General features: G+C 42.7%; 1 long non-coding RNA gene across 1 annotated transcript in view; it reads right to left on the minus strand.

Moving 5' to 3' along the window:
* The window catches only part of LOC147692761 (uncharacterized), a 794352-nt gene that overhangs the window by 329214 nt on the left and 437785 nt on the right, over positions 1-27353 (minus strand). The window contains exon 2 of the long non-coding RNA XR_015299843.1: positions 20546-20644. This is a non-coding gene — a long non-coding RNA (uncharacterized LOC147692761). The remainder of the gene's footprint in view (positions 1-20545; positions 20645-27353) is intronic.

Below are 27353 nucleotides of genomic sequence, written 5' to 3' on the forward strand. Positions count from 1 at the left end.
TAGCTACTGGAAGGGGTAACCCTTATCCCTGACATACCAAGACCTAGACAATCATATGTCCAACTCGCTTGGAGGCCACTATCAAACATCTTACGACCCGATTTGGATGTCATTCAGAAGGGCCCTGAATCGGATTTGTGTTTGCCGAATCCGATCCGGAACCCTTGTTTCCGACCGAATCGGACAGACTTCCCAACAACCAATTCCAATGCCTGGAAACTGAGGGACTGACCGAATCAGTTCTGAAAGGCATTCGGGAAGTTTGCATCTTTCGCTGCCAAAATCGTACTGCTCTATGGACTTTGTGTTCTGAGAGAGCGTGTACGATGACCGATTTGGACAGCCATTCTGAAATGGTTTCTCTGGAACATATCAGCTGCTGGAATCGGTAGTTGGGGGCACATAGCAGGCCCCCTTCACCCGGGGCCCTCAGAATCAGGCCCATGGAGGTACCCAAGGCACCATCTTTCCAACCATGCACAGTGTGGCAGGCACCATGAGGTGCTCCCCACAGGGTGCAAGGTTTTCCCTAGCCACCCCTTTCTTCAATGGTAGCCTGTGTTCTCGTTCGGACCACACTCTCCCATTGGCAGGTCACATTTAATGGTAAACACTAACCTCCAGAGACAAAGCCAGCAGGGGCGATGGGCGATCCCAAATTCCCTTAGCACTACCCCACAGAGGGACAAAATACACTCCACCCTGCACTGCAATGTGCAAGGTAAAGGGGAAAACAAGGGATAACAAAATGAAACTCGGCTGCACTCTTTCTAACAACTCTCCTACATCGGGGATTTTGGAATATGCTCACACTAGAGAGTTTCAATCAACAGCTCACAGCTCGCTGTATATGAAAGAAAAAATAAACATTAATACCGTTATCACTTATTCCTACTCTGTTGGTCAGTCATCAATGTCCTCCCTCCTTGTTTTCTTAAGTAACTTACAGGCAACCCTTCTTGCTAGCCATCAGGTAGTAGGCAGCTTCACGGATATAATCCTAAACAAAAAGAAAGTTCTTGCGTAACGCAGAAAGACTCTCCCCCTGAAAGCCTGCGCTAAAGTCAAAGCGAAGTACACAAGCTAAAAGTTGGTGTGGTAAGTCTCACACATGTGTGCCACCAATATAAACTGCTCAGTTCCTCTGAGCTGCTGAGTGACTCATTGATGTGTTCCCCTTAACACACAGTCACACAAAACAATCCTCTTTCCAAAATAGGAACCAGAATGGTTCCTTCCATGGGATAAATGAATGAGCACGTACTCTGAAGCTCCGTGCCGGGGCAACAAGGTCAGTGGAAAATAGTCACGGGGGACCGGAAATGCTTATCGCATACTTGCGGGACCCCAGACCCTCTCCGAAATCTCCTTTGTCACAGTAAACCCGCTGGGAAAGGAAGGCAGCAATGTAAGCAGCTTCCCAGCTGCTCCTGAAAACTCTGTGTTCGTAACAATCCTCTTGGGGCTTCTGTGGTGTTCTCCTCGCAGCGGCAGGAAATCCGCCTTTCAACGGAACGGTCTTTACGAGTTCCAAACTCCAGATACTGCAGCAGGTGAAAAGCACCGGATACCCCTGGAGGACGGCGTTATACATCGGCTCTACCTCCCTGGTAAGACCCGGCTGCCTGTCCTGATGGATGCTGGGTGTTGTAGTTCTTCCCTACCTACCCACTTGCGTACCGTGCCACGGGGGAATCTAGACACCCGTAGAAGTCAATGGGAGTCCTACCGACTCTTATCCGGAAGCATCCGGATGCATCCCAATCACTTGGTCGGACTTACTCGAGCAGAGTCATTCGGAAAGCATTCCGGAACTGATTCACTCGTAATGCTTTCGAAACAACATCGGAATTGGGCCCTAAGTAGGGTCCACCACTCTAGTCAGGATAAGTGTAGTACACACTGAAGGTTTACCTGTGCTCACCCACTGGTAGATTGGCACAGAGCAGTTAAGTAAAATTAAAGAGGCAACGTGTAAAGTAGTTTTGCACACACCCACAGTAAGACAGTGAAAACACCACAAAGTAATCCACACCAGTTTAGAAAAATAGCCAATATTTATCTGAATAAAACAAGACCAAAATGACAACATTCAACATACACAAATCAAGATATGAATTTTGCAAGATTAAATCAAAATGCAGTGCTTAGAAAGCAACAGCACCAACTGGGGCTAGCTGGTCCTGCTTGACCAGGATAAATCCAAAAGTTCAGCCCGACCACGGTGGAGCACGGCCATATACAGTAGTCACACAGACACGCTGACGGTACTTTGGATGCGTTGATAATCGTAGACGATGTACTGTGCAGAGGAGATGGTGTTCCAGATGCAGGTGATGTGTTGACTCCTGGATGTGATCAAGGTTGTTGAGGCTTTTGTTGCTCGGGGAGGATATGGTGTGCGAGGGTGGTGGCACATTGGTTTCGGGTGCGAAGCCTCGATTCGTAAAGGCGGTGCGGTGTCGAGGATACATCAATGTCAAGAACATAGTGCATCAGTTCCTAGCATCAAAGTCAATCCGTTGGGCTGTATAAGATGCGTCGGTTGAAGGCCACCTGGGCCAGGACTGTGCCAGAGTTGGGGTGGTGCACCACGGACATCGGTGATGCGGTGTCTGAGACGCATGAAGCGACAGTTCTTTGGAGGCACTAAGGCAAAGTCGGGGCTATATTGAAAGTTGAGGTTGTTGCATCAAGCACTCAGAGAGTGGTGTGCAGGCAGTAGTGATACACTGGTTTTGCAGGGATGCACAGGTTCTGAAATGACACCTTGGAGTCGATGTGTTGATTTCTTGGTTGCAGCTCCAATACTTACTTCCAAGGGCCCAGGACTGTATTTGGTTCCACTTTGCAGAGTAGGACTAACAGCAGAGAAGCCCAGGTGTTGGTAGCAAGATGCAGGCGAAGTCTTTGTTGTCCCTGAGACTTCAGCAATTGCAGACAAGCCGAAAAAGCCCTCGGTGAGAGTAAAGCTCAGTCCTCTTACTCCCAGACAAGAAGCAACAGGCAACACAGCAAAGCAAGCAGCAAAGGGCCAGTCTCTCCTGGCAGCACAACAGCACTACTTCCTGGCAGAATGTCCTCAGTCCAGAAGTGTTCTGAGTATATGGTGACAGTGGTCCAGAACTCATACCCATTAGAGCCTTTGAATTAGGGAGACTTCAAAGAAAGTTCTTTGTAGTGCAGAGACCCTGCCAAACCGGGTCACCCTACAGAGGAATATGCAGCTCTTTGTGTGTAGACAGGTACAGCCATATTCAGGTGCAAGCGTCAACTCCTCCCACCCCTCTAGCTAAGGAACACTCATCAGCCTGTTGATGGGCCATTAGGATATGCAGGGCACACCTCAGCTCCTATTGTGTTGCTGTCTAGATGGAATGCACAAATCCCAGCTGTCACCCTGACCCAGAGGTGTATTCTAGGGACAGGCAAAGGCACAGAACGGTTAAAGTAAGAAAATACAAATGTTCCAAAAGTGGCATTTTCAGAACTGCAATTTAAAAATCAACTTCACTAAAATACGTGTTTTTAAAATTAGGAGTCCAGAGACACCAAACTCCAATTTTCCATCTGCTCCTGATTGCAAGTTACACTTGTAAACTGTTACAAGGTAGCTCCAATGCCAACTTATGTGAGAGATAGGCCTTACTGTAGTGAAAAAGAAATGTAGCAGTTTTTCACTACCAGGTCATGTAAAAATTAAAAGCACGTCTTACCTTTTAAATACATTGCACCCTGCCTATGGTGCCTATGCTACCTTGGGCTTACCTTAGGGCTTCCGTACATGCAATAGAAAGGGAAAGTTTGGGCCTGGCAAGTAGGTGAACTTTCCAGTTTGAAATGGCAATTTAAAACTGTATACACACACTCTACAGTGGCAGGCTGAGACATGTTTGAAGGGCTATTTTTGTGGGTGGCACAATCAGCACTGCAGGCCCCCTAAGTCCATCAATTGTGTTTTTTGCACTGGTTGCCCTAAGGGGGGGGGGGATATATACAGACTTTGGTCCCATGCTCCCCATGCCACTGGAGTCAAGCTAGCCTGGCTGATGAGGGGATACCCTGAAACTGGTACCAGGGTGGTTGTTCCCGGTCCAGGGAGGACCTGGCCTGGCAGTTCGGGCTGGACTATTCCCAGAGGGAGCAGGGTCAAGACTGATTTACAAATGGCTGGGTCTAAACTGGAATGGCGTGTGTGTGAAAAAAGATAGATGTAGACCCAGATCTCTGTACTGGGGTGAATGTTTGATATTGTTTCAGCATTCCGTTCATGTGGGTGGCACAATCAATACTGCAGGCCCACTAAGTCCATCAATTGTTCTTTTTGAATTTGTTGCCCTAAGTGGGAAGGGTATGCCCAGATGTGAGTACAGTGCTTACCATTCCACTTGAGTCAAGGCTGCTTGGCTGATGTGGGGTGATACCCTGATACCGGTCCCAGCATCCTTGTTTCTGGGCTCAGGGCCTGACCTGGCAGGGCCTGACCTGGCAGTTCGGGCTGGACTGTTCCCTTGGCGAGCAGGGTCAAGACTAATTTGCATATAGCTGGTTCTAAACTGGAATGGTGTCCATAAAACAATGAATTTAGGCCCTGATCTCTGTACTGGGGTGTAATATTTGACATTGTTTCAGCATTCCGTCCATCAATTGTTCTTTTTGCATTTGTTGCCCAAAGTGGGAATTGTATGCCAAACATGGGTCCCGTGCTCACCATTTCACTAGAGTCAAGCTAGCCTGGCTGATGAGAGGCAATTCTGGTCGCAGGATGCTGGTTTCCAGTCCAGGAAGGACCTGGCCTGGCAGTTTGGGCTGGATTGTTCCTATGGGGAACAGGGTCAAGACTAAGGGGCTGATTTCGATGGCGGACCGGGGAGTGGGACGGCCCACCTACAATGCGGCGGTCCCACAAGGGGAATTACGATGCAACCGCCACCATGGTGGTTTTACCTGCCTTAGTTAACATTGGGGTGGGTGCTGCTGGCTGCAGCACCCACCGCAATGTTAAAATTATACATATTACATTTCCCTGCACTAAATGGCAGGCTCCATGCGGTGCCTGCCACATGGTGCAGGGAAATATAAGGAGGCACCATAGGTGCCCCCCAACCCCCAAAATAAAGGGTGAAGGGGGGACCGCTACGGGTCCCCAATGTCCATCCCCACCAGCCTTTCCATGGTGAGTGGACCGCCATGAAATGGCTGGTGGGGATAGTCCATTGTAATCCCAACGGTGGTGCTTGGTAGGCCCCACTGGCATTACAGGGAATTTGATGGCCTCCGCAGCCCTGGCAGGCTCAAGAAGCACATCGGATGCGTGGCAGTTGGACTTTCAGACTGCAACAGTACCACCCGTCATTATAATATGGCAGGTGTGTAAATGGACTCACAATGGCTCTGAACCCAGCACTGACAGCCTGTCAGTGGCGGGTTCACCGCCATCATAATCAGCCCCTAATTTCCATATGACTGGGTCTAAACTGTAAGACCATGGAGTGCAATAAAAACGATGGATTTAGGCACAGATCTCTGTACTGAGGGTGAATGTTTCAGATTGTTTATCAGTCCGTCCACCAATTGTTCTTTTTGCATTTGTAGTAGAATTTGATTTACAGGCCCTTGGCACATGCAGTACACTCTACTAGGGACTTACCAGTAAATCAAAAGTGTAAATCGTGGATAAACCAAATGCCATTACATTTTAAACACAGACACACACATTTTAGCACAGCAGTGAAAAAGTGCTCAGAGCCCTAAAACCGGAAAAAACAAAGTTGAGCACACAGTCAAAAATAAGAGATCAGAAGCAAAAAGACGGGAAACAAAGCCAAAAGATGCCAGGTCTAACAGTAGGGTTGAAAGATGGTACTGCAGTTTCTGTTGCTCAGAAGTCTCTAGGACAGGCCAGTCCTTTTTTCTGTCCTTCATTACTGCAAAAGGCTGATGAGAGCCAAATACAAAAAACCTTGTGCCCGTATGATGGCTTCTCCTGCTTTGAGAAGTACCCAGAGCTACTTGTTGTGAGAAGCCTCATTTTAGACAAATGCTGTGTTTCAACAGCAGTCTGAGAAACACTTGAAAAGGCAAGCAACCCAAACTGGTTTTGACATTTGACACAGTGGATTCACATTCCTTGTATGGAAAATGTGTCTAAACTGGGTTTCAATCAACGTCACTTCAGCCCCAAATTCTTCTTGACCAAGGGAGGGTCTGTTCAAAAGTGTACTCAAAGAGCTGCTATGTAATAAGAGATGGGTTATAATTTGTGCCTATGCCACAGACTAGAGGGGGACTATAACTGCTACAGTCACCCATGCAGGAAGAGAATACATAAGTGTAAGGGTATAGCACACTGAGAATGCAACCACAAATAAGCCTGCATTGACTAACCTCATTGCACTGCGCAGCATTCCGTTTTTTGTGTGACAACTGTGATTGCTTTTACAAAAAGACAGACACTAAACACTACATTTTTGTGTCTGTTGCTTGATTGTTGAGTTGTTGCCTCCCACACTGCCTCCATGCAAAGTCTAGGACTGCTCGAATCCTGAGAGTCAAGTGCAGAAAGGCTTGTATTAGGCCCATGACTGCTTGGTATTCACTCCCCAATTAAAGCCACCTGAATAGAGTCTGCCAGGCCCTCTTTATTTATTTATTATTTGTAATGTGCAATAAGTTTCAGGGGTATAGCTTCCGGGTTGAATACTACTAGTAAATAAGAAATAACTAGAAGCCATTGTCCACATTTTGTTTGGAGAGGGCATAGCAACTTATGAGAAATAAAACAGTTAGCTAGAGCACTAGTGTTCGACTTGGCACCACTGGCGTGAGTCTCCCATCCATTTTTGGCTTTTACCTCCTGTGTTGGCCTCCCCCGAAGCAAGGAGACGACGCATTACCTTCCCTGTGACCCTTTTGTTAGTTTTGCATGGCGCATCTAAGGTACTTTGTTGGGAAAGTGTCACATTTACAACTTGCATTGAACTGAGCTATTTCTACAATTTAAAAGCCTTACTTTTGATATTATATTGTGGATTTTTGTGGTTTGATCTTGTGTTGGTTTAGTTAAAGATTACTTATTTTTCAAAACTGGTGTGGTGTCCATTTGTAGTGTTTTCACTGTATTACTGTATGTGTTCACAAATGCTTTACACACTGCCTCTGAGATAAGCCTGTCTGTTCGTGCCAAGCTACCAAATGGGTGAGCAGGAGTTATTTTAGAAGTGTCTCCCCCTTATCCTGAATAGAAGCAAGGGTCCCTATTGGGACACAGGTTCAAACCGGTGCCAACTACAGACTCCCTTTTCTTAACAACTAGCATTAGAAGTAATAGATGTGGTTGGAGGAGCAACCGTTAGAAGAGAGGTCTGGAGAAGGAGGAAGTGAAGAAGATAAGGATGTGGAAATGTAAACTACAAAAGCGAGATAGGGAAAATAAGAAGAGGTGTTGAGGGAGGGCCAAAGATGCAGCAAGGTAGTCTTTGGACAAAAAATAGCAAACAAGTTTGATTTAGAGTGGTAATCATGTTAGGCTTTTATTTATGTCAGATAGGCTATGAATCCTTCTGCGGGTCTTTGTAGAGGAGGCTCTGGAGATGTTAAATGGCTGTTTCATTTGCTGGTTGTTAATCAGTTTGAGGTCCTGGATTCTGCCTTTGGGCTTGCAGAATCCAATCTTCTCACATGCATACTATTGTAGAGTGTGCAGTGTAGAGGCGTTTTGGTCTGTAGTTAACAACACAAATGTTAAAGTCGATCAATGACAGTCAGTTCCTCCACAAAGTGCATTATTTTGTGGGGCAAACCACAATAGTATTTATGAAATTGAACATTTCACTCAAGTCTAGGTAAAATAATTGTAAATGTCGAAAACCTTGAATTAGCCTTGGCCAACAATTAGCCTAAATGCCAACACAGGGGCATAATTGGAAGACAGGTATAGCATCAGAAAAATGATGGCATGTCTCCTAATGCTATGGCGTTCACTCTCCTGCCTGTCACGTTATTACTATTCAAGGGGGTAACACTGACACAGAGAAAAAGATTAAAAAGCACGGAGTCTTGATGTACTAATACCTATTGATAAACCAAGATGTAGAATTTTCACACCAACTGGTTTGTGAAGGTGTGTGAAATTTTCAACTCGACGTATGCACAAAGCTATTGCATTGCAAATTTTATATTCACAGGAGTGGCAAAATGACCAACCTACTGAATATTAATTAGGCAAGGTGCAATTTGTGACCGGGATGGAGACATTTAAACAAAGAGTACTCAGTTCCCCTGAAAAAACTTATTAAGACAGTTGGAAAGGCACACAGGAGGGGTATCCCTGGTCTTTAATCCCTGGCGGAGGCGTTTTTGGGTAGGATCCCAGCAGTTGTCCCATCGAGGGCAGGACATCTACAGTGAGGTGTCATACGCCCGGGGATTCCGTTGAAGTGGACACTTCTTGTTACTCGGATTCCAGCAAAACGGGACCTGGCACACACTGATTAAATACTAGGGCATTAACACCCAGTAGTGTAGATAGCTTTCATTCGGTCCTGAAGAAATGCGTAGTATCACTTTGAACATACAAACATGAAACATGTCGACCACCATTTTTTAGAGTAGGTTTTTGCTTACCCGGACCCTTAAGCCTGAAAAGCAACCACTCTTCTTGTTTTTAATGAGGTGGGTTACCACTTTATTAAAAGTTTGCTGTGGATTACCTAACATTTTTGAAAAAAAATCACAAGCACACATCTACACCATTCACTATCTTCCCTAAGACCCTCACACCCAACAGCACCATACGGCAGGAACAAAAGATCCCAGCCAAAGAGCCCCTTTATGGGTGCCCGTCGGGTATTATACCGCCGACCCGAGGGGTGAGCCCAAATGATGAAGCATGACACCTAGCTTGCTGGGTGTGTGAGGACTGTAGTTCTGAAAAGGAGGATCCCCCTCCTGCATGCTTTCACTCACTTTTGTTTCCAACTGTATTAATAAGTTTTCAGGGGAACTGTGTACTCTCTTTGTTTAACTGTTGTCAGGGCACCCACACTGGACCCCGTTAACAAAGCCCTTCCTGTCCCTCTCTTTGTTAGAAAAGAAACAGGATGGAGACATGCAATGTATAATAAAACTTCATCCCAAATTTTCCTTTCTAAATTATGAGAATATTTTTTAAAGCAACATATGCCTATTAGGGGACAATTCCATTGTGGAATAGGTGTGCAACCATAGCATGAGTAACTAAACAGTGCTTCTATCCTATCCAATTTAGTTCTGCCAGGACTCCTGTAAGTGCCTGACCATAGGCCAGCTACTAAAAAGTACAGTAGTATATTTACTGTGCTGGCCACAAATGCTTCTCTTTGGTTTACTATCAGGCACCTGGGTCAGATCAAGGATATGCTTCTGAGAGCAGGGTCGGACTGGCCATAGCCGGCATTTCTCAAGTGGGCATCCTGGGTGGGGGCCGGTTTTGGACCCCTGTGGGCCCGTTTGTTACCAAGGGCAGGTTTTGAAGCATAGCTGCAATATCAGCCCTCTGTAACAAAAGTAGCTGCAGTGTTTACCACGAGCGCACAACCCTCCCCTTCCCTCGCGGCTGGCCCGACTCTATTGCCAGGGATGGTTTGCTGTCCCATTCTGGTCCCATCTGAGAGAAAACAATCAAATGGAAGTGTCACAACTGCAGCCTCTGTGATCAGTCTTGCCATGTTATTATGCTCAAAATGGACGGGCAATATGAACGAGCATGTTTTGGAAGTGTGACTAGATGCCTGGATGTCACGGATTTGATATCAGTGTTCTGACACAATCACATTGGTAGAGAGACTGAATTAATACATGACTCCTGGGTAGGCAGGAAGGGTTTGACTAAAGGTTGGGTATGGACATAGGCTTGCTTAGTGGGTGCATGGGCCATGCACATTGAATGTTATAATAGCAGCAGGACTGGCTCAGCCCCCCCCTCCCCCTTACAAGATGCTAACAGCAAGTGTGTGCTGCATTGGAGAGCATGTGGTTCTCGCCCAGGAAGAGTTAATCCTCAACTGGGACAACTAGGTATATTTGTAAAAGGAATTTTAAAGACATGATTTTCACTTGCAAAATGTCCATAGGACTGCTTAATTTAAACAAGATAGCATTTCAGAAGAGATCACACATATCAAATAAACTGAATTCTTAACATCTGGCAAATGTCAGGTCTCTGGAGTCACCTGCAGCACACATTGAAAGTGCAAGAAGTGAGGAGAAATGAAGACATTTTTCCTCGCTTCAGTTCTCTTGGGGAGGTTCATCATTGTATCTTGGGTAGGCCCATCATTATGGTGCAAACCCAGGTTTACTGCCTTTAGTAAATCTGGGTTTATAATCACAAAACACAGGTGGGTGCATATGAATCGCCATGCTCCACCCATGTAACACCTACACGACAGTATACCTGGATAGCGCACAGTATTGCTTTGCGTTACTTTAATTTATTTTTACTATACCACTCAAGAAGATGCAAAATTGGCCCTTCTGGAATTACCTAACATAGCTAGATATTGGAGGGCAGTTACCTCAAGTATGGGAGAATTTCCGGGGCAGACAATAACAATGGAGGCCAAGCGGTGTCTCCTAAACATATGTGATTAAACAACAGGGGGTGGTGATGGACAGAGTTTCTGAATTAAGCAGAATACTCTCACCCAGTCAAGAGATCAGGGCTTGATCCAACACCGTGTTTTAGCTCACTGCACCATCCCAGCTCAGAACCTGGCTATATGCAAATTAGTCTGTCCCTGGCCCAGTGCATCATGGGAACAGGGCAGACCAAACTACCAAGCCAATTCTTTCAGTGGGAAGGAAACAAGCTTCCTGGGACCGGTTTCTGGCATTACAGCCGTCTTCGGCCCGGCTTGCTTGAATCCTGATGGTGCAATGAGCAAGGGACTCACGTCTGAGTATACCCTTCCACGCTTATGGTGGACAAAATAATTAAACAACAGGGGGTGGTGATGGACAGAGTTTCTGAATTAAGCAGAATACTCTCACCCAGTCAAGAGATCAGGGCTTGATCCAACACCGTTTTTTAGCTCACTGCACCATCCCAGCTCAGAACCTGGCTATATGCAAATTAGTCTGTCCCTGGCCCAGTGCATCATGGGAACAGGGCAGACCAAACTACTAAGCCAATTCTTTCACTGGGAAGGAAACAAGCTTCCGGGGACCGGTTTCTGGCATTACAGCCGTCTTCGGCCCGGCTTGCTTGAATCCTGATGGTGCAATGAGCAAGGGACTCACGTCTGAGTATACCCTTCCACGCTAGTTTAGTCTGCCCTGTTCCCATGATGCACTGGGCCAGGTTCTGAGCTGGGATGGTGCAGTGAGTTAAATAACGGTGATGGATCAAGCCCTGATCTTTGGACTGGGTAAGAGTGGTCTGCTTAATTCAGATACTCTGTTCATCACCACCCCCTTTTCTGAATCGTTTTTGGCCACTATAGGTGTGGCAGGGTATACTCAGACATGAGTCCCTTTCTCACTGCACCATCAGGATTCAAGCAAGCCGGGCCGAAGACGGCTGAAATGCCAGAAACCGGTCCCCGGTAGCTTGTCTCCTTTCTGGTGAAGAATTGGCTTGGTAGTTTAGTCTGCCCTGTTCCCATGATGCACTGGGCCAGGGACAGACTGATTTGCATATAGCCAGGTTCTGAGCTGGGATGGTGCAGTGAGATAAATAACGGTGATGGATCAAGCCCTGATCTTTGGACTGGGTAAGAGTGGTCTGCTTAATTCAGATACTCTGTTCATCACCACCCCCTTTTCTAAACATATGTGAGCAGATTGACTTGGACAGTAAAGAGAAACCCTGGGTAGCACTAGGCTTGATGGTCACTTAGAGGAAGATTGCAAGGAAGTGGGGAGTCCACATAGCCGGGAATGGGACGGGAATATGGATTGGTCTATTTTTTTAGAAAAAAACAGTATATTTCACAAGACAAAGTCTTAGAAAATGGATACAAATATGGGGGAAATGGAACAACTATAGAGGTACGCCACCGGTGAAACCTGCATGGCTGCCCCTGGAGGATCTAATAATTTCATGTTCTATCGTGCACTGTAAAGTATACTTTGCAGGATACTGTGAAATTGTGTGTGATGTGTCACTAACTACCATGCCTTATGATTTCTATCGAATGTAAACTGTGACAGTGTTTTGGTTAACAATAAAAAGAATTAAATAATACATATAGAATTGGCCCTTCTGTGCAAAATGTTAGTAAATAGGAACTTTAGTTCCTTTAATATAGGAAAATAGGAGGGAATGTAAGATGGTGATGAAATGCTTTGTGTACAGCTCCCCATGACTCATTCTCTCACCACAATGTGTTTCATGCTGTAATTTTACAGGGGGATGCTTATAGAGAGTGTAGAGAATAAAAAATTGTAGGTGGTGTTCCTATCAATATCATTTTGTAAATCACCTCATGGTTGAAAAAAAGCACATAATTGATGGGAACTCAACTATAATTTTATATATCCTATGTGCACCATCTCAATGTCAAGCGCATAATCGCATGTTTAGAATACCTGAGGCTGTATTAAAAGTGGGGTGCACTGTCCCTGTTAGCTCTGCGGAACACCTTTATCTTCAGTGTATGGGGCACAAACAGGGATTGTGTGTCTATTACAGATAATGTGCTGCCCCCAGGGCAGCCACAAAGTCATGACTACTCTGAGGCAGCACATTGTATTGTATTGTAATTGCATTTATATAGCGCTTACTACCCCTGACTAGGCGTCTAAGCGCTTTTTCGGTGGGTAGCACGCTAATCCGGGACCTATATAGGATTATCGTTGAATTAGTATAGTGAAAGATGCAAGTACATTTTAAGTGGTGGATAGGTTAGTCAGTTATTTGGATTTGGAATGATAGCAGAATGATAGAGGAGGACAAAGGCTTGTATTTATGGCTTGTCGACGCACGCTATTCAGGAAGCCTATAAAGGATTAGTGGTGAATTAATATGGTGAAATATGAGGTAATTTCAGTGGTGGATATTAGTCTTACTTGGAGTGAGAAGGATAGCGGAGAGACAAAAGGGGAAGAAAAATGTGCATTCATATAGCACTTGTTACACCTGATGGGTGTTGAAGCGCTCTTCTGGTGAGTAGCACGCCACTCCGGAACCCATAAAGGATTAGTGTTGAAAATTGGTATAGTATAAATATGAAGTAATTTGAGTAGTAGATATGTTATTCAGTTATTACAGGCCGTTGGAAGCAGCAGCTGCATCTTTCACAGTACAGGCAATAACATGACTATCTTCACAAAGAGGGACAGAGAACACCCAGCAAGTAGGGTTCAGTGAGTGACTTAATTTGCCTAAAGGTGGATATGTTGGCGGGTCCCAGGATTCCTCTCTCCCATCTTTCATCGCGCACACTCAGGGGTGCACGGACTGTGCTCCAGTCCTTTGTGGCATATAGTCAGTGCACCTCCTTGCTTCCTTTTGGCCTATGCGCCGCATCCATAATGTAGCATGGGCACAGAGGCAACATGTTTCCCTCATTTGCATGGGGCCACAACTCTATGCAAATTAGTGAGCGCCTCTTACAAATGTGATGGTGCTATATATGTGGAGGTGTGATTTGTGATTTAGTAGGGGGAACTCAAACGCCTGTGGACGATTCATAAATACCAAAGTGCACCAGAAGTGCATAAAATGGGCGCACATGCCTGTTGTACCGCAAGAATACTTATGTAATATGGTACCAGGTTGGCATTGATGTGATAGTAATCCGCACAGGTGCAATGTCAGCAGAGTGCAAGTAGCCGTCTGTTTAATCTGTGTGTTTGCAGCTCAGCAATGGCAGTTTTCACATCAGGATGATCATTAACCCAACCTCTTGCTTTATTGTACCATGATGGTGAAAGTGCCCATGCAGCAGATCCTGAAGGATTATAATTATGTACAATGTACCAAACCTTTGTTCTAGTTTGTTTAGAGCTAGATTACAGGTTTTAATGATTAAAGGGTCAAAACTGATTCCTATCTCTGAATACAAACTAACTATAGAACTAAAGGGAAAAAGTATGACTCCTTTCTGTATAATATTTATTATTGTTATTTAGGGACAATTATTTTCATTTGGAGATGGCCAGGTTTTTTTTATAATCATGCCTTGAGCGTTTTACATTAATTTGTTTGTTTCAATAATGTAAACTATCATCTAGATATGATGATTGTTTCCAGCACTCCTTGTTTAACTCTAAATCATACTAATCGGAAGAGCAAGCACATGGGCATCAGACCCACATTTTGTCCCTTACGGTTAATGGGGAAAAAGTAAGATATATTGTTAGAAATGGGGTTTTTAGTTATGAATGGTTTTCACCTTTGTCCAAGTAGGGACCCTTGTTCCTCTTCAGGGTAAGGGGGATACATGTCTAAAATAAACCCTGCCCCCCCCTTGGTAGCTTGGCACGAGCAGACAGGCTTATCTCAGACAGTCTGTAAAGCATTTGTGCACACATACAGTAATACAGTGAAAACCCTACCAAAGGACAGCACACCAGTTTAGAAAAATAAGTAATCTTTACCTAAACCAAGCAAGACCAAAATGACAAAATCCACGATCCAGTAATCAAAATGTAATCCTTAGAAATCAATAACTGTTCTATCTATAGAAAATTATAGATGCAACACTTTCAACACAAAGTACCTTGGATGCGTCACAATCAAATAAAAACAGCCACACGGAAGGTGATGCATTGATTCCTTATGCCCAGGTAAGGTGATGCATCCGTTCAGACTGATTTGCATATAGCCATGTCTGAACTGGGGTGGCAGAGTGGACTAAAGAACGGTGATGGATTAAATCCAGATCTTTTGACTGGGTGTGAGTGTTTGATTGATTCAGATGCTCCGTCCATCACCACCCCCTTTTGTACCGCATCCGTTCCTTACTGCCACGAAGGGGAGGTGATGCTTCGATTCTTTACTGACGGGGAGGTGATACATTGTTTTCTTACTGTGCGGCCCCAGCGTTCTTGTCAACTTGGCATCGTGGGGATCAGGGATACCTAGGTTCTCGAAGCAGCGTCAACGGCGCTGCGTTGGTCTCTCCAGCAGCGGTCCCACAATGAGTTGGTTCTTGCAGCCGCACAGCAGGGCCTGCGTCGGAATCGGTGTGGTGATCTTGGACATCAGAGATTGGTGCATGGATTCCGCGTGCAATGATTTTTCCAGCAGCGGCCAGGCACACTGTCGGTTTCTTCAGCGGCACAGCAGTGATGCATCAAAAACAGGTGAGGATACATTGCACTGCTCTTAGTTGCGGCTCTTTTCCAGATCCCAATAGCGGGAACAACATCCAGAGGCCCAACACAGTAACTGGCTCCTCTTGGCAGGTATGAACTCCCAGTAATGAAGTTCAGGGGAGCTGGTGGTGAACTCTTTGGGTAACTGAGACTTCAGAACAGGAGGCAAGCTCTACTTCAAGCCCTTGGAGATCTTCAAGCAGGATACACCGCACACAGCAAAGTCTTTATCCTATCCTTGTCAGAAACAGCCACTGCTGGCCAATCCCAGACAGCTGATAGCAAAGGGGCAGTACTTCTCCTTCAGCTTTCCCAGCTATTCTCCTTGGCAGAGGGTCCTCTTGAGTCAAGAAGTATTCTAAAGTTCTGGGGTCTGGACCCCAATATTTACAGCATTTTCCTTTGTTCTCTGGTGGTAGAGAGTTCCTGTACTTAGTCAAAATCAGTCCTGTCCTCTCTGGTGCAGCTTCCTGGCAGGAGGTGGAGACGACAGTGTGTAAGGCAGACCAGGCCTATTCAGGTGCAAGGAAATCTCCTCCCCCTACTCTAAATGCAGCCCAAGTCTATTTGGCCCAGTCCTGACTCATCCAGGAAAGGCAGGACACTCCTCATCCCTCGCAGTGACTGCCTGAAGAAAACAGTACATCCCCAGCCCGTCACTCCAAAGCCAGCCAATCAATCCACAAACCAGCAGAGGCACACAGGATGGCTTAGCAAGAAAATACCCACTTTCTAAAAGTGGTATTTTCAAACACACAGTATAACAATTATCTTTAATTAGCTGCATTTTTATATTCTGAGTTCAGGCATACTAAACTCCATCTTTCTATCTCTCCCAATGGAAAGTTATACTTATAAGATGTTATACATAAACTCTCATTCTATCATATGGGACAGACAGCTCTTTAATAGTGAAAAATGAAATTCACTGTACTTTACTATCAGGACATGTCCTACCTTTCACATACACTGCACCCTGCCCACAGGGGTACCTTGGGTCAACCTGAAGGGTGAGTCACATGTAAGAAAAGGGAAGGTTAGAGCCTGGAAAGTGGGTGCACTTGCCAGGTCGACATGGCAGTAGAAACTGTGCTAAGACACTGCAGTGGCAGGTCTGAGACACCTTTGAAAGCTGCTTGGGTGGGTGGAGCAATCAGTGCTGCAGGCCCACTAGCAGCATTTGACTTACAGGCCCTGGGCACACACAGTGCATGATACTACGGACTTAGCAGTAAATCAAATAAGCCATTCATGGAAACACCTATTCATAAACACAATTTACATGGAGATCATATTCACTTTAGCACTGAATAGCAGAGGTAAAGTGCCCAGAGTCATAAATTTAACAAAACAGGGTCAAAAACAAGAGGTAAAAAAGCAAAACGTCTGGGGATAAACCAGATGAAAATGCCAGGTCAAACATATATTATTGCCATATAATTTAAAGTACTTACGGTTAAAGCTTTAAAGTACACATAGAAACTACAGATATGTATTGGGTGCTGCACAAAAGCAAATAATAAAGAGTCAAGTCAGGGTGGGTGCTGGATTGAACATTACAGGAGAACACAATCAAAGCACTTTAATATTATCTCACTGAGTACGTAAAACGGACAACCATACAGAGGCTTCCTAATTAAAATATATATGTTGATGGAACTACATGATGCTTATATTCAAAACATGTTCATTATTTGTTTAAACTGACAGACTGTCAGCTCAAACAAATGGTCACAATAACTTCCATTTCTATTCCGGTGCGTATGTAGTTTATTTATCCTAAAACCACTAACCAAGTTTGGGGCAATAAAAGGTAAGCTTCCTTGAAGTCTGAGCATGTCTTACATTTACATAACAGTCTTTAATCATTTGCTGAACTCTTTCTACAAGCAGAAATGCTGCAAGTTATTATGAGCTCCGGTAAAAATTGAATGTTGCCTACTGCAGTACTTCGTAGGCACAGCAAAAGTCAATGCTCCGGGAATTTTTACACTAATTGAACACCACCACTGGAAACTAGAAGCAAAACATGCTGGCTGTGGAAGAAGTCTTAAACACGCATCACCAGACTTGTCATCATTCCAGTAAGCTAAGGGCACTACTGGAAGCCATAGGAAGCAATCTATACATTAATGACATGCAACATAAAGTCTGCCCTTCTACCTTTCAAATGAGAAAGTAAAGACAGGATGTTTCCTTCTGGTAGATAGAGATCATAAGATACTAGTGGGCAGATTGCAGGAAATGTGCTGTCAGGCCAGAAAGGCAACATTTAATGACAAAATGCGAGTAGGAGAACTTCCAGGAAGGAAGGAGGTGGTGTTGCGAGTGCCACAAATTCAAGTACAAAAATAAGGGTGGAGGCAGAGTGAAATGCCAGATGCGAAGTGAGTCAGGCGTGGAAAATAACCCACTAATAAAGCTTGTTGCCAGGCACAGGCTCACAGAGGATGTCTTCTTCACCATTGCTCTGCCTATGTTTAACTGGAAGCAGAATACCAGCTTGGTTGCAAAAGAAGCTGAGAGACATTCCTAAGCTGCTGAAAAATGTTCACCCCTTTTTATTTCGCCACTATGATGCCATAGGTTTAGAAAGTTTTGTTATTTAGGAACTAAGTAGTTTCCTGAATTATTCCAAATATTTTCATCCATTGCAGGCAGGTTTTCACCCAGCCCAAAGTACAGAAGCAGGGATGCTTCTGTCCTTGATGATCAACAATGGGAGTTGGGTTTGAGTCACAAGTCCTCACAAGTTGTCTCAGATTCATTGACCACCTTTGATACTGTTTATCATGCAATTCTGCTGAATCATCTGAAAACAGTTACTCTATCAGATCAGGCCCAGTGTTGGATATCCTCCTTACTTTGAGGCCGCACATAGGAAGTGCAGTTCGACCGGTTTTCATTTTTTAAGACCCATGTCACCTGTGGGGTACCCCAGAGCTCAGCATTACCTTCTTTGCGGTTTAATATTTACATCTGCTTGTTGATCTCAGCCCTGGCTAGCAATGGTTGTAGATTCCACAACTATGCTGATGGCCCTCAGCTCATGTTGTTGCTTGAGATTACTGCACAATCTCATTAGGGATTCCAATATACCCTCAAGTTCATTTGGAACTTAATGGGTACTAAATCCCTCGAGCTAAATGCTGATAAGACTGAGATGGTTATTCTCAATCACAGGATGGATACCTGGGCCAGCATCTACTAGCCCTCTGAGCCCTGTGCCCCTCCTGTCCCAGTGGCCTCTATCAAGAGCCTGGGTGGTATGGTAGACAATCAACTGCCCATGGTCCACCCGATCATGGCAGTCATGGTGTAGCGACTATTGCAGCAGTAATTGTGTCCACTTCGACTATGCAAACTCTCGGTATTTGGGTCTTCCTGCAAATTCTTTACACAAAGTAGAAATCATTAAAAATACACCAGCCTTTATAATCTGTGAACTTCATATAGACATGTGCATATCTCTCATGCCTTAATGAAGCCTCACAGACTCAATCAAATAAAGAGCTCTTTTTAAAACAGCTGGAATTATTTAGAACTTCATTGATGAGTAGGTTCTAGCCGTTGTAACAAGCAGAATTAAGACATATGATAATGCTTGAGCTCTTAGATCCTCTCTTGCTAACCAGTTGAGGCTCAATCAGGTCAAGTGACAGAGCAGGGGGCAGAAGACTCTCGCACCTGGCTACCATCTTATGGAACCCCTCTCCGTTCCTCAGTAAGACTAGAATCTAACTACCTGAAAAGCAGAAAGCTTTTGAAGGCCTGGCTATTTAAGCAAGGTTTTTATTAACCCAAGCCCTCTCTTCTTTCCCTCCTGGTTGTCACAATTCCAAGAACCCCAGGGTATACATGTGCTCTATAGGTCTTCCCTAACATAACAAACATAACACTCGGCACCATTTTGAAACAGTTGTACATTTATTGTCAGCAATTGCCAATCTTACAATTTTGGGGAAAAGGAACCCCCGCATTAGAGTCTGCCTCCGGAGTGGTTTGATTCTCCAGGTTGCTTCGACCACCATTGTGAAATAAATGGAGCTGCTGAAAGTTTTGGTGCTAATGTTTTTTAGATCCCACATCTCAGCATTAGTATTTTGTTTTGTACTTGGGCATGCCAGTAAGAAACAGTCCTCCTTGGGTGGACAGCACAATTGAAAGACATCACCAGACAGCAGACCAAAATGTGTACGATTGAAAACAAGCATTTACAAAGTCAATAGGTCTTGCTTTTCTTAAAAATCCATTGACAAAAAATAAGGAACCTGCGATTAGGATTCTGTTTAACACCTTCGCTGCTAATGGAATTCCCCTCCTGTGCTGCCCCTCATTGAAATGGGTGTGGTCGTGACGGAACCATTCCGTCATCAGCACAGCCCAACCGTGACTGATGACGGAATGGTTCCGCCACAAGCATCGAAGGGGTTAACAGACTGCATTAGGAGAGCTAAGGTTTACCTTCAAAGAGCAGTGTTATAAAAAGGAGTCAGAACATGAAGTTTGCACTGCCATAAAGAAAAACACTACATACTTCCAAAACAGTCAAACAAACCAGCAACTGAAATGTCATCATGTCAGTAAAATAAAAAGGTCAGTGAATGCACATTGACTATTAAAACCTATGCCATGGTCTTCTACAAACTAACAAAAGGACTTCTTCAGCACCTTCAACAATGAGAACACAAATGGGAAAAAGAATGTCAGGGCCATCATGTAGAGCCCATCCAAGCAATGACAAGCCATGAAAAAACTTTGAATTCAATGACTGAAGTGGCTGACTGAAAGCACATTTTCTATATATCATTTATTCTATTAACATTTTTTAACGATTAGTAACATGAAGTCTCCTAGACAGCTAAGCTATCTGGAGAGACCTAAAAATTAGAATACATGCAATCTCAATCTATGTACCCTGAATCTGGAATGATATTTCAGTTGACATCAAAATTGCTCTGCCACCCTTGCAATTCAGGAAGAAACTGAAAACTCATTGTCATGGAACATTACCTAACTACACACTAGAATGTCTTCATTGTCTGGTGCGGTTCCCAAAGCTCTGACCCTTCTTCAGCACTCGGGTGCTTCCAAGCAATATTGTGCAATATAATACACACACACACTTCATGAACTGTTCTGAAAACACTAGCGTAACAGTACTAAGCAACTTGGCGGTGGTGCAATGCAATATTCCATCTCATGAGAGAAATTTGAATGAGGAACATCTTTAAGTACTTACCAGAGGGCTCCATCCATGTCTGAGTTCACGGTCAAGATTATGTGTCGACAGCCCCATGAAGTTATAATCCTTTTATTAAATCCATTTCATAAGATAACACTGAAATCAAAGAAGCACATTGTAAATTGTGGGTGCTGACATGTATATCCAAGTTTCCTACAACCATAGTGGCAAAAGTTCAACATATATTTGCTTATTCCAAATAACCAACATTTATGTATCATGCAGACAGTCTTTGAGGTACAGTTTAGATGCATTGTTTGCCAAGTCACAGCAGCCCTATATTTGCACAGTATCTACATTTCGGCCCAGCCATGTTTTTAATGCTGTTTTGTGTTATACATGGATACATTAATTTGATACAATGTAAAGTGGTTACCCGCCAACAGTTGCGGAAATCATACATTTTTACTGTTCATGAGCCAGAATGAATTCTGTGAATGCTTGTAAAAAGCTGCTGTGGCAGAGATCGAAGCCGGCACATAATAGGTCACCTTAGTCTCTGAATTGGCATTTACAAAATGCCAATATTGTGACACCTGTCCCAAAGCGCAAGTAAAACATTGTGACAAGCACTGGCAATTCCAATAGAGCTGGCTTAAGAATGAAAGTGTTCGATGTGTCATTAATGAGTTTAGGCACTCAATAGGTCATCATTAATGTACTCTATCACTCATCTTTGCACTCATGCATCCATTCATCTGTCCATTTACATTCCAGCATTCACCCTCTTATACAACTTTAATAAAACACATACAAACTCAGCAGCATTTGTGACAAATTAAAAGGATACAAGTGGATATAAGATACTGCCGTCAAAACATGGAGGGCATATGTTTGCAATAATGAAACTAAACATAGTAACTGGTGAACGCCTTGTAGAGGTATTGTACAAATCTTATTGTTGTTTTAAAGTTCCAGCAGGGCTGCAATGTTAAGAACCAACCTCTTGTACATTCTTGAATAATAAAACAATTATCCACTGTGGACAACCACATCCCATAAAGGTTGCCTGGTTTAGAGACAGTGGCCCTGAGGGTTGCTGTGTACCGCAGATGAAATGAGAGCAATCAAGTAATCTGTTAGCACTGCCTGGGGAGCTGAAGTATGCTCTTAAGAAAAGAAAAATTAAACTGGAAAAAGGAGAAGCAAAAAATGTAGAACTATAAAAGAAGAAACCTGAAAACTAAAGGACTGGCTAACCAGCCCCGACACTGAAGTACACTCACTATCAGGTGGAGGCATGAATGTGATCAGAATAATACATTATTCACAGGGCAAGTGAGCCAACGACTGACGTGGACTGAACCATTACTCCATGCAGTACACTGTCATGAATGGAAGAGTGTAAATGACAGACAGACCAATGGCAGAAGATGACTGAACCAAAGGCCCTATTTGTTTCTATCATGATTTATTTAATATGAATGTAATATTTTTTTATCAGATGATCCTACAGACAATTATGTCTGCCAGGTATTCTGAAGAGATTCTAGCAAGAATTATTACAGTGCAAATCTTGTACCATATGATTTGTCCTTCCCTACAAAGGTAATCTGAGATTTCATGTAACAAGTTACCTTTACCCTAAGCTTTAAGCTTTAACACCTTCCATGCTATGGCTTTTCCCGTCCTGTGCAGGAAATGCTTGAAAGGCATTATTTCATGACGAGCTCACCTGGTCATAAGCACAGCTCCAGTGTGCCTTATGACGAGCTGAGCTCGTCATGAGCATAGAAGGGGTTAAGACAATCTGCCCTTAAATGACTATTGACTGTAACTTATGATTTTCACAATCAATATGTCAGGCCTACTGCCTCTATTGCAACGTTTCATACTATACATACCAGACCTATGCCAATATTTTTCATGGTGAACCAATCAGGACTAAAACTGTTATCATTTGCTTGTCACCATGATCAACTCAGACCTCCTGTATTGAGCTGAAGGTGCACTGGTATTCATACATACAATTACAAATGTATACAAAATTACTGTGGGCAAAGCAAAGTACTATTTCCCCATAAAAGGCTCAACAAGGATTCACACAGTGCAAATGTTCTATACCCACAGTTCATCGGAGTGGCTAACCAGCACCAAAACTCCTGCCTACTACAGTAATCTGTGAGCTTCCACGTAACAAAATACTTATATGTTGGCTTTAATATAGAGTAGTAACAATTTGACCTCAAATGCCTTTTGACTTTAACATACGTTTGTTACACTTAATATGTCAGGCCTACTGCCTTTATCGTACCTTTCATTGTAATAATTCAGGCATCATTGGGTTGTCATCATAACCAACTCAGACCTACTGTGTAGGTCTTAAACCCCCTACAAGGCAACTATCAGCTATATAAAATCCCTACTAATAGAGCCTAACAACTATTACCATAGTGCAAATCTTCTGTCCCATGGTTTGTTTGGGTGGGGCGCCAACACCTAAACCCTTGTCTACTACGGCAATTGGTCAGATTCCATGTAAAGAATTACCTGTCAACAGCTATTAGCATAGTGTAATAACAATCCATCCTTACAAGCCTATTGCCTTTAACACACAATGTTCACAATAAAAAAGTCAGGTGCACTTGCTTTGTCATACCCTTTCATTATAACTAGATCATTCCTAAAGAATCAAATATAACTTTTCCCAGTGACCCAATAAGGCATCTAGCCTGTACCACTGGCTTGACAATATATCCAACACAGGCCTACTGCAATGGCCATAAACTGCTAACCATCAGGCATACAGTTATAAATTACAATAAGGTACACAATTACAGTTGGCAAAAGAATAAACAACCCCTCTCAATAGAGTCTAACTATAAGCAACACAGTTCAGTTATACTGACAGGATTTTCGAGAGTTGGTGACCAAAACCAAAATCCTTGCTTTCCATCATATTCTGTGAGATTACATGTAACAAACTATCTGTCTAAAGCCTGTCCAAAGTGTGATAACAATTCATTATTGGAGGCCTATTGGCTTTATCACACAAAAGCACAAGGCCTCCTGCCTTTGTCGTATTTTTCATAATAAACAGACCAGATTTACAGCGTCTTCCATAACATTTCCCTGTGCATCAACCAGGCCTATAGCTGCTATTGATGGCTTGTCACAATAACCAACTCAGGCATACTGTGCTGAGAGCAAACACTTCCACAAGGCAACCATCAGGCACATGGTTTTAAAATTACAAATGTATACAAAATTACAGTTTGCAAAGCAAAATACTATTCTAACAGAGCCTAAAGAAGAATAGTGTAGTGTATATCTTCTATCCCCTCAGTTTGTTCGGGTGAGTCCCCAACACCTAATCATTTGCCTACTACAGAAATCTGTGCGATTTCATGTGAAAAATAGGACCTTTGCCATTGTCTTTAGACCCTAACCAACACAGGTCTAATCAAGTGCACTTAAACTGGCAACCACCATGGATACAGTTTTCAAATTACTAATATGGCGATAAAAACAGGTTGTGGGCGGGCAGCGCCAAAGTCCTTGCATACTACAGTTGTGTGTGATTCCATGTAAGAATATGCCTACATGTAGGATTTAATATAGAGAAGCAACAATCTACCCTTAAATGTCAATTGACTTTAACATATGTTTTCCATAACAAACACAAGTAACCTATTGCTTTTATTGTAACATTTCATAATAAACACGAGCCATTTAGCCTTTGTAATTAACTTGTGACAATACCCAGTCCAGTCAAGCTGTATTGAGTATCAGGTTTGCCAAAGGACAAAACACTAGCACTCTATGTGGTAGAAGCACACAGAATACTTCAGACAAACAACAAGAGACTTTTCAACAAATGAAGATCTTCTGTGAGCTTTGGTGATTCACTAATATAGTTAGATGTCACTCAGATTCATTATTTTTGAAATATGATATGGGTTTGTATCAACTATTATTCTTAGATTCCTAAATGCTATTAAGCTGTTCCTAACATAGGACAATATATAGAGTAATATAGCATATATAGGATAATATAAACATGTCCTTTTTTCTAATTTAAGTTCACAAAAATAAGATTGCTAAAAGCATACTAATGGGACAATTCTGATTATAGGCCCTTCACCAATAGGACGTCATCAGCAACTTTTGTTGTATATGTGATCATTGAATAACTGGACATGACCAGGAATGCCATCAAAGGAATGACTACATATAGGGTCTTTGAGTTTTTCATCTCAAATTAGAGGAATGAACTATGATTGGCTTATTTTGTGCATTTTGACTGCACTATGAATCGTAAAAATGTATACAGTTATGGAAATATGACTTTTGTACTAATATCATTTCTGAACTTTCTTAATTCTCTGTAGGACTATCAGTAGATCTTACAAAATAAAACAGACAAATTAACAAAGTAGGAGTGCAATATGTTTAGTTAAAAAATACTTCAGAGAGAGGTATGTGAATCATGTGACTATTGTGTGTCTAGCTCTAGCCCCACAAAGTTAGAAATCAATTAGAAAGTATTATACAAGGAAATAAATTGTTGTATTAATGGGATTCTGAGGATGCGTTACAATTATATGGTAATTGGGTTCAGTATAATTTTCAATATGCAAAAGGAGTATTTGCAATCAATATTTACACTTAACATTATTGTATCAAATGAAGGATAATGTGTAGTCTAATCCTTTATTAGGGATTGTTTTACCAATATATAAATTATGTGTTAATGTGAAATTAAGTCTCATTTTTTACATATTACAAATAAATGTTGTATTTATGTGCATTTTCTAGCCCTGAAGAATTCCATGAGGACGAAACTATGGTTTTAAGTAGATTATCAAAAAAAGAAAATGAATAAAGAACTGTCACAAAAAATAAGTCTGGAAGACATTATGCTTTACAAAGAATATGCCTTATATATAACTATTGTTTGTGAGAACATTTTGTGAACCTTTGTATAATACAAGAGATATGTTTGGTCAGTTCAGGGTACTGAACTGCTAAAGATTGATTCAAGTTTGGAAGTTTCCTCTTTTAGAAGTTGAGGGGGATTAAACTTCTGGTTCTATGAACCATATTTAACATATCAAATATTGTCCTTACTGTATGGTATGTACGGTAGTTATTGCCTTAACCCCTTTTTTTTAATTTAATGTTATTTTAGGTTCTGAATTGCATTCAAGCATACAAATTGCAGCGTGAAAAGGTAAATTTCAACCTGAGCCCCTCCCTCGCCTCTTTGAGAATCAGAGCAACTAGATGTTGGATTTAGTTCTAGAAAATGCTGTACATCATGTACTCTTTCTAATGTTTTCCCCAAGGACTTTAATTAGAACATTTACAATTCAATCAATTAACCAACATTAGTGAATAATTGTTTAAAATAATTTAAAATAAAGAAAATATAAGTATGTTAACAAGCAAAATGTGAGAATACTATATTGAAACAGGCCTAAGTGCAAGGCAAACAATAGAAAGCCTTTTGAACAGCAAACGTAATATACAGCTCCTAAGTTCAAATACGCATCTCAGGTGATGTCTAATTATTCAAATGTATATCCAGGAAAGATGCTGAAATCTGTAGGTCATGCAACATAAGCTCAATGAAAGCTGACAATCATCTGTAAGAGAAATGTTTGTAAACTATATTGAAATCAAGAGATTACAAAACCAAAATAAACATGGCTTTGACATCAAGCAGAGGTTGTACCAGTCAAAGCTGACTGAATATGTGGATACAGAAATGAGGAAGTGCCAGCCATGACCTCAGAAGGACACAGGAAACAATGATGTGCCCAGGAAGACATCATTATGAGACCAAGCAAACAGTTGTACTGCTGCTCAGCAGAGTATGTCAATCTCTTGTTTGTGAAGCAGGATGAAACATCATAACATCTGCCATACCAATCCCTTCCTTCTAAGATAAAAGCTACAGAGAGTGCAATAGAAGATCTGTATTGCTATCGATTCCCGACAGTCTAGATCCCCACAATTTTTTGCAGATAGCTACATTTCAACATCAGTGGTGGATCAGGAAGTAAGGTTGATGTAACTCACCCAAGAAGTTTACCCACAGCTTGCATGTGTAGACTCAGGATTGTTTGTTGAGTGGGGGTATTCTTGTGAACATGCATCCAATTTCTTCAAAATCTATAATCTTCCTGTTGTGTTGAGGTTCCCAATTTAACCCTAAGCTGGCTTGTCACCAGTGTAACACGTGAAACCAAACATGTTAAAGATGTGAGCAGAAGCCTTTGAGGTTATTAATTTAGAGACACCTCAGCCTCTGATTTTTCTTTATCCACTCCAACCATCATTCCTCACTTTCTACTTCAGAGAATTCCCTTCTATATTCTGACAGGACGTTTCCCTCAACCATCTGGGCTAATGCCTCACACTTTACCTTACTGGGACTCAAGTTGACATTCTTTCACATCTATGGCCCCTTGCTGCAAAGTTCCAAGGGGTTGTGAGTGATGAGAAGCTGGCAGTAATGCTTGTCATCACAAGACATGGGTTGGACATGCAGTGACAACAGCCACTGGCTTTAATGGTAGAACAATGCTATTCTGGGGTTTGACACTGAGCTAGATCTTGGGAGTGGAGGGCATCTTCTTGGATATCAGTAAAGCCATTGATCAAGGCCACGCACAGAAAACCTGAAATGAAAATTTAGACTGTCATCTTCCAAGTGTCTCTAGCATTCTATAGCGATCATAGTGCTGCTTTGGATTGTATTTAACCTACTGCTGACATGAAAACATACAGCTATGTACATATTCAAAATCATTCACTATTACTAAGTCCGTCAGCTTCTCATTTGATTGTAACTGAACTT

The sequence above is a fragment of the Lissotriton vulgaris genome, chromosome 9 (assembly GCF_964263255.1).
Source record: "Lissotriton vulgaris chromosome 9, aLisVul1.2, whole genome shotgun sequence".
Classification (NCBI taxonomy): Eukaryota; Metazoa; Chordata; class Amphibia; order Caudata; family Salamandridae; genus Lissotriton; species Lissotriton vulgaris.